Below are 6,908 nucleotides of genomic sequence, written 5' to 3'. Positions count from 1 at the left end.
AGTATGACCAAGTGGCTGTTCACTTCACAATGTATTGATCCCATATGACAATGTAACCATAAAAGCCAATAAAATTCTCCAACATAGAGGTTATTCACAATAACCCAAATGTAAACTGAAAAAAAAAATTAAAAAAAGTTGGTAGAAACATGAAAGTTCTCAAATTGATAAATATTAATGTTGACAGAGAAGCAAAATATAACAGCAAGTATGAAACTTTCCAAACTCCAAATCTTGAGAAAGAGATAAAGACTTGATCAAAAGTGAATAACTGTGGCGTTCAAGTTCGAGAGTTATTAGAGGACTAAATATAGAGGAGGCAACAACAAATATATTCACCTGATAATTTTACTTTCGGGGGATCAAACCGGTCAATATCAAGTTCGAGACCCTGTAAACATGCAATTGTATATAAGACTATCAAAAAATTATGGTATTTTGTAATTTTCACTCCTCCGTACCTAAGTAACATAGACTACAGCTTCATACCTGATAATTTTAATTAAGCCTCTGAATAACTTCACCAGCAAGCCAATAGATACCAAGTGAATGCTCAAACCTGGATGGTAGAGCCCTAGGATAAACCGAGTTCGTCACTCCTGAGACATGTGAAAACAGACATGGGAGCCAGAATGCCTCTCAAATGAATACATACCTAATTGTTAACGATGAAGAAGGAAACAAAACCCTCAACAAAGAAACAAAGGAAAAAAAAAAAACAGTCTTAGCAAACAAATAACGAGGAAGTAGAATCACATCTACAGTGATGGCAACGGATCAATTCTTAAACTTGGAATCAGAATTCAGAACCATTCAATAAGAAAACCAAAATCAATTGCTAAACCAATAATTGAAATTATCAAAGTAACAATCACCTTCTTGCAGTGATGTGGTTCTAGTAAAAAGTCCAAACATACAATCGCGAAGACATCAAGTAAACAAAGATCATAAACAATAAATTCCCTATTGTGTATGGTTGTCCACTATTTATCGTATTCTTTTCGTCCTCCACCCGTATTTGCCCTATGCCCCTATGTATGAACTGCGTGGGTGCAGTTGAAATTGAACGACTTGTTGATCGTGGTATCAAGAACCTTGCGCAATCTTCTTTCACGCACGTTCACTCTTTTCGGATTTGTTTTCTGTTTTTTCTTTCTTTTTCTTTTATTTTGTATTTGTCAATGTCAATAATAACCCTATTTTATATTCCTTTCTTGCATTGTATTTTTATTATATTAGAAGGGTGTTTAAGGTAATCCCATTTTTTGGTGAAGCCTTTGACACCAAAACATGGCCCGGCTTTATAGTAGTAGAGATGTACCTGGCGATTTTGTTTTATGTAAGTGTCTGTGGTACTTTTTCCGAGCTCAGAGCTAGTCTCTAAGAAGGTTTTGAAGAGGTCATTATTTATTATTGTAATTTTCATAATTTTCTAATATATATTATCTCTTATAAAAACATAATTCATTATTATGTATTTAAAATAATTTAACTAGCCCAAATATATTCAATATTAGACTCAAATGAAAGATCTCAATGTGAACTTCGCAATGGTATAGTTTCTATTTTATTATTGACAAATTTATAAACATAAAATTTGAGGAGAAAAGAAAACGGTAACTAAAACCGAAAAAGGAAACAAATGGAATAAAAATGCTGTCAATTGGATGAAGATGGGTAAAAGAGAAATAAAAGAAATATAAATGGATATGGCTTATCAGATTGAAATTGAACTACACGTTTATTGTTCAGCAAAATATTTTCTGTTGTTGAAAATAGAGGGCGAATAAATGAGTTAGGATCGATTAGAAATTTAGAATACACAAGTAACATTATATACTATGTATAAAACAACAAAGAATACAAAAACAGCAGAGCCCTAGGGTTTCTGAGCAGTGTGGCGGCAGCGGCGGCGCGGCAGTCTTCACAGGCGGTCCTTCATCGTAGGTCGCGAGTTGCAGACCTCAGTGTCTGTTTGGTGGTGCCAGAGGGTCAGACAGATCCGGTTCTAGGATCTTGGTGGCTGGTTTTGGCGCTGTTGGATCGAGGCGGATCAGAGGCGTTTCCTGGGAGGTTGATACCTACGTGGCTGGGGTCTAGGTGGGAAGGCGGATCTCAGTGCGGTGGTGTTGGTAGCGGGACGGTGGTTTAACGGATCGGATTCGGCAGTCTGTGTGCCCTCTACTTTCTGATAGATCGAGAGCCTGGGTGGTTTTGTACAGGGGAGCGGCGGCTCTCGGGTTGCAGTTTTTGAATTGTGTTGATTGCGATTGGTGGTGGGCAGCTTTGGGTTCAACTCACTTTACCATGATCGCGCTTGAAACTGATCGAGGTCGGCCACCGGAGATGGTGGTGGCGGCGGTGGCAGGTTGACAGCGAGGGCACATGTCTCGGGCTAGCCTCATTGCCTGGGTCTGGGGCTTTTGGTCTGGGCGTGGGTCATTTGAGCTCAGTCTCCCTTGGGCCCAGTTGAGTAGGTCTGCTTCAGTTTGGAGTTGGGCCAGGTTGGAGGGTGTCTTGCCACCCTCATTCATTACTTAGTGTTTTGGGCTGGCCTGGCCCAAGAGTTGACCTCCTTGGGTGATGCAGGGCCTTTACGGTCTGTAAAGTGTCAGTCGCAATTCAGATCATGGTTCTATGGAATTGGTAATTATCTCGAGTTGGACGGGAGAAAGCGGCTTATGGATGAGGAATAGACTCCTATTTGTTTGTTGGGAAGTAGCTTTCTATTTCGTACCACAATTGCGTGATTGGCGGATGGTTTGCTAGAAGATGATTTTGCCTCAGAAGACACGGAGTTGTTCTTTGTATATGAGTCCGCTTAAAAAGTGGGCTCCATTTGACTTGTAATGAGTTACAATACTTAGATAGGATTTTGGTTGTTACCCACCATTTTTTCTGTCTTTAAAGGTATGTAGACTCTGGCTTTTTTAGCTGGTCATCTAATGCAATGAACTTTCTATTTCAAAAAAAAAAAATTGAAATTGAACCATCGGCAAAAAAAAAAAAAAAAATTGGGAAATTTGAAATGGCTTCTCCCATGGGAGAGGGTAATAGGCTATATATGGCTTTCTTGCTTACCATGGCAGATGGTCTAACAGACTGGATGCAAAGCTTCAATCTTTGACAGACTCGATCCCGCCGGCACAACAGGTAATCGTAGTTTTGTTCTACTTAATTTATCTGATTCGATCATGGTACTACAGACATATATGCTGGTCCTTGATATTTGGTGGTTTGTAAAAGCCAGATATGCCTGCCGGTGATTGGTTGTTTTTAATCTTCTGGTGTTCTATGTTGAGTTCTGGTGCTCTAAATTCAGTGACTACAATGTTTTGTTCTCATCTATTCACACGTTTCTGAAATTCATGTGTGATATGTGTGTCTGTTGTCTCATATAATTTGGTTATGTTTGTCGGATATAATCAAAGAAAAACATGTGTTTACATATAGGACTAACATCAGGATCGTGACCTGTATTCTTCATAAGTTGGGGGAGATGGGTAATGGCAATGGTGCCATAGACAATGTAGATGATGCCGTAGTCGAGGAGGAGGTAGATATTTCTGGCCTTGGTTTTCTCTTGGAAAGGCTCAACCTACTTTTATCGGCACATTAACAACTTCTATTCGGATTTACCAGCTACTGATCATTCTAGCTCATTAAGAGGCGTGTGCACATTTTTGAAACAGATCATTCTAACTCTCCTAGGAAATCAACACTACAGATCCTGCTGATGAGTTTTTGTGTCCTTCTCATTTTGTATGTTTGCTTTTTAAAATTTCTCCACCATCTTCCCTTCTTATTTATTAGGATAAGCTCACATTCTTTGGAGGATTTTGGAACTACTTCAGCCTGGGTAAGCATTTTCCCTACTACTTTTCTGTATAAGTTGGTGGACTTAATGGCAGAGTTGAGATGAGAAGATCAGGGGAGGCTAGGGCATGGTGATGGGGAAGATAGAGGACTTAAAAAATTACCAATATAGAAGTAACTGAAGAAAACCAGAGAAAACTGAGAAAGAGATAGAAAGCTCAAAGAGATATTTTCATTGCATTGTCAAATCTGTTACAACTGATCATATTTATACACAAAGATTCATAACTTAATTCCCGAAAACTAGGGAAAGAATCGTTTACATAGTTCTAGAAGGTGCAATGGAAATGCTATGGTTTTCTAGAAGAGGTTATAACAGAATGGCTGGAGCTGTGATTCACTTTTTCTTTGCCTTCATGAGGGGTGGTCTGGTGTGACAGCAGCCTATGATCAATATTCAATAGTAACAGAGTTGATGTAGTTGACACTAAAAGCTGAAAAAATATGGGTTGAAGACTTAAATACAACTCACCTCATCAGTCAGGGACTACTTGTATAGTTTATATTTTGATCATGGCTTTTGTTATATAACTGAGTATAAGTACATTTTCTTGTAAAATTCTTTTATCTTCTATAGAGTATGTTGCTGCCCGAGGATGTGGAAATCACTGCTTTCAACCTATTCAAAGGTTAGATATCTCTCTTCTATTTTTTTGCTTTCTATGTCAAAGATGTAGGTAATATTGATTAATTTGCAAGTAATTTATGACATCGTATCCTAGTCATATAAGGTATTAGTATATATGTATATAGTTTACTAATAGTACTATTCCTTTTCCCTGGCATGACCTTATCATCAGTTGCAAGTATAAAGGTCATGAAACAACTTCGTAGCAGGTATCAAGCTTATATTTATATTATGTAATTCATTTTAAGTATGTACTTTAACATTTGCAACGTTTTTAAAATTACTTTGGAATCTTCAATTTCATTTTCTTCTTTGGTTATCAAAAGAGATGATTTATTGCTGCCAGTGTAAACTAGGCAATGCTCTGTAAACTGTAGACTTTGTAATGAGATTTACCATATGAAGTTCTGATAGAATGCAGTGATTAGCATTACTTTCCTATGTATAGTAACTCTTTTTATTTGTTTAGATTTTACTCTGAGAGATATTATGGATGATAAAGGTAAACATCTGGTTACCAAAGAATTTAGCGGCAACTTCATTGTTTCTATCATAGTACCTAGTAGGGAGAAAAAGCAATGGTTGCCATAAGCTTTGAACCTCATAATATGTTAATTACATCCATAAAACAATTTCTAATGCAAGCATGCATGGACAAATTGGACAGCACAGGCACTAAAACACTATGACACAGACCTAAGATTCTTCATTTAAGATTTTGTCTCCTTGGTGTACAGCATCAAGTCAGTTCTTTGCCTCAACTTGCCTAGACCTCAAATTATTAAGAAAGATCGGAAAGGGGTACCTTATTTTCAATTTGTTTTTAATTATAGATGAATTGCTAATGTTTCTTTGATTGGCATTTGCAATCCGGGTCTTGTCATTATTAACTTTTGCACTTGCTAATTAGAACATTATTGGTTGAAATGAACTACAGAGAGACCTGATTTTGTCTGTCATTGATGATGAACATCTTGAAATTATTGGTTACAAATTCTTTCCTCAAAGTGAAGAATCGATTCACCTTGACCAGGTTATACATCATCTTAAACTTATTTGTAAATCGCTTCTTTGAGTTCTTTCCTTTTATCCTGTTTTTGATTGCAGAGTGCTATTGACTAAGTATGTATTGGTGGCGAGCCTGTTGCATTATTTTTAGAACAAAGCTTGGATTTTGTGTTTTAGGTCAACCATCCGCCTTAGCGTTTCTTTGTTTCAATTTGTGAGCACTTTCAGTTTAATATCTAAAAGCAGGTGAGATTTCTTTGTCTTCCAAGTTTGACATGCCTGCATTGCATGCTAGTAGTCAAACTCGTCATGTGTTCTTTGTACCTGTGCATGTCATTACCTTGAACTGGTAATCAGTCCTGCTGCTATAATCTGATATTCCAATTGTTTCAAGTAGCTGCTCTATCTTGCAAGGACATATGTTATCGACTCGTTAATCTGAAGGTTCTTGAATTCCCACCAGTGTGCTACCAATTGAACTCATTATGACGTTGTAGCTAGTTAGCATTGCAGCCGGTTTATTTTGAATTCCCAATTGAAGTTGAATATTTATTTGATTTCTTGCATAAACTCAAAAAGGTGATCCTATTGCTAGGTATGGGGACTTCGTTTCGAGTTTATTGATGGTGAAGAAGAGGTTGTGAAGGCCCGGGGATCCAAGAAAGGATGGGCATGGGGACGTGGGAAGGCCCGGGGACGTGGCGCGAGCCAGAGTGGACGTGGCCTGATTGCTCCATCTCCGCAATCAAGCTGTGCCATACAGTGTGAAGCATCTGCCAAACCAAATACAAAGGGCCCGAGAATGCCAGACGGGACTAGGGGTTTCACCATGGGAAGAGGCAAGCCTTAAAGAGTGATGGATGGTGGTTCATTTTTGTTCTGGTCTACTTAGTTACTAGTACATGTCTGGCTCTGTCTTCCCTGCGAGTGTTGGAAAAAAGGGGAAGTGGATTTTGTGGCTATTAAATGTGTAATGGATTATACCTGGTGTTGCTGATTTTGTTGGTTTATTCGGTGATGTATAATATGTGGTAAAGTGTGGGAATAGCTCACCATTTTTTGTTTCTCATCTTTTATAGAGCTACTTTGCATTTTCCATGGGAATTCAGTTCTTTTTGTACAATTCTATTTGAATAATATATATATATATATATATCTCTCTCTCTCTCAGTGTGTACAAACTTCATTCAATTCTATATACAGAGAGCGGAAATGATTTGCAAAAGCTTTAATTTGACTCTTAGGCAATCTATAGCTGACAGAAAATACTATGAATGCTTTCTGCTAGATCCATTTCTTTACTTATCGAGATGCATGATTCTTAGCTGCTTAAAAAGGCTATTTGGAGCGTCATGTCTAAATTCTACACAAAAGAGGAGTTACATCATGATCGATA

The 6,908-nt window shown here is 37.8% G+C and overlaps 1 long non-coding RNA gene across 4 annotated transcripts; it reads left to right on the top strand.

Moving 5' to 3' along the window:
- Nucleotides 1–3,100: 3,100 nt before the first annotated feature.
- LOC121051840 lies at nucleotides 3,101–6,634 on the top strand. Of its 4 annotated transcripts, none has more exons than XR_005807166.1 (4): nucleotides 3,101–3,153; nucleotides 3,454–4,505; nucleotides 4,677–4,713; nucleotides 5,612–6,634. It is a non-coding gene; the product is annotated as an uncharacterized LOC121051840 (long non-coding RNA). The 4 variants fall into 4 exon arrangements; XR_005807164.1 differs by having other exon boundaries at nucleotides 5,442–6,634; XR_005807165.1 differs by having other exon boundaries at nucleotides 3,454–4,713.
- Nucleotides 6,635–6,908: the final 274 nt, after the last annotated feature.

This window comes from Rosa chinensis, chromosome 2 (genome assembly GCF_002994745.2).
Source record: "Rosa chinensis cultivar Old Blush chromosome 2, RchiOBHm-V2, whole genome shotgun sequence".
Taxonomy (NCBI): Eukaryota; Viridiplantae; Streptophyta; class Magnoliopsida; order Rosales; family Rosaceae; genus Rosa; species Rosa chinensis.
This window is presented reverse-complemented; position numbering and strand designations above follow the sequence as displayed.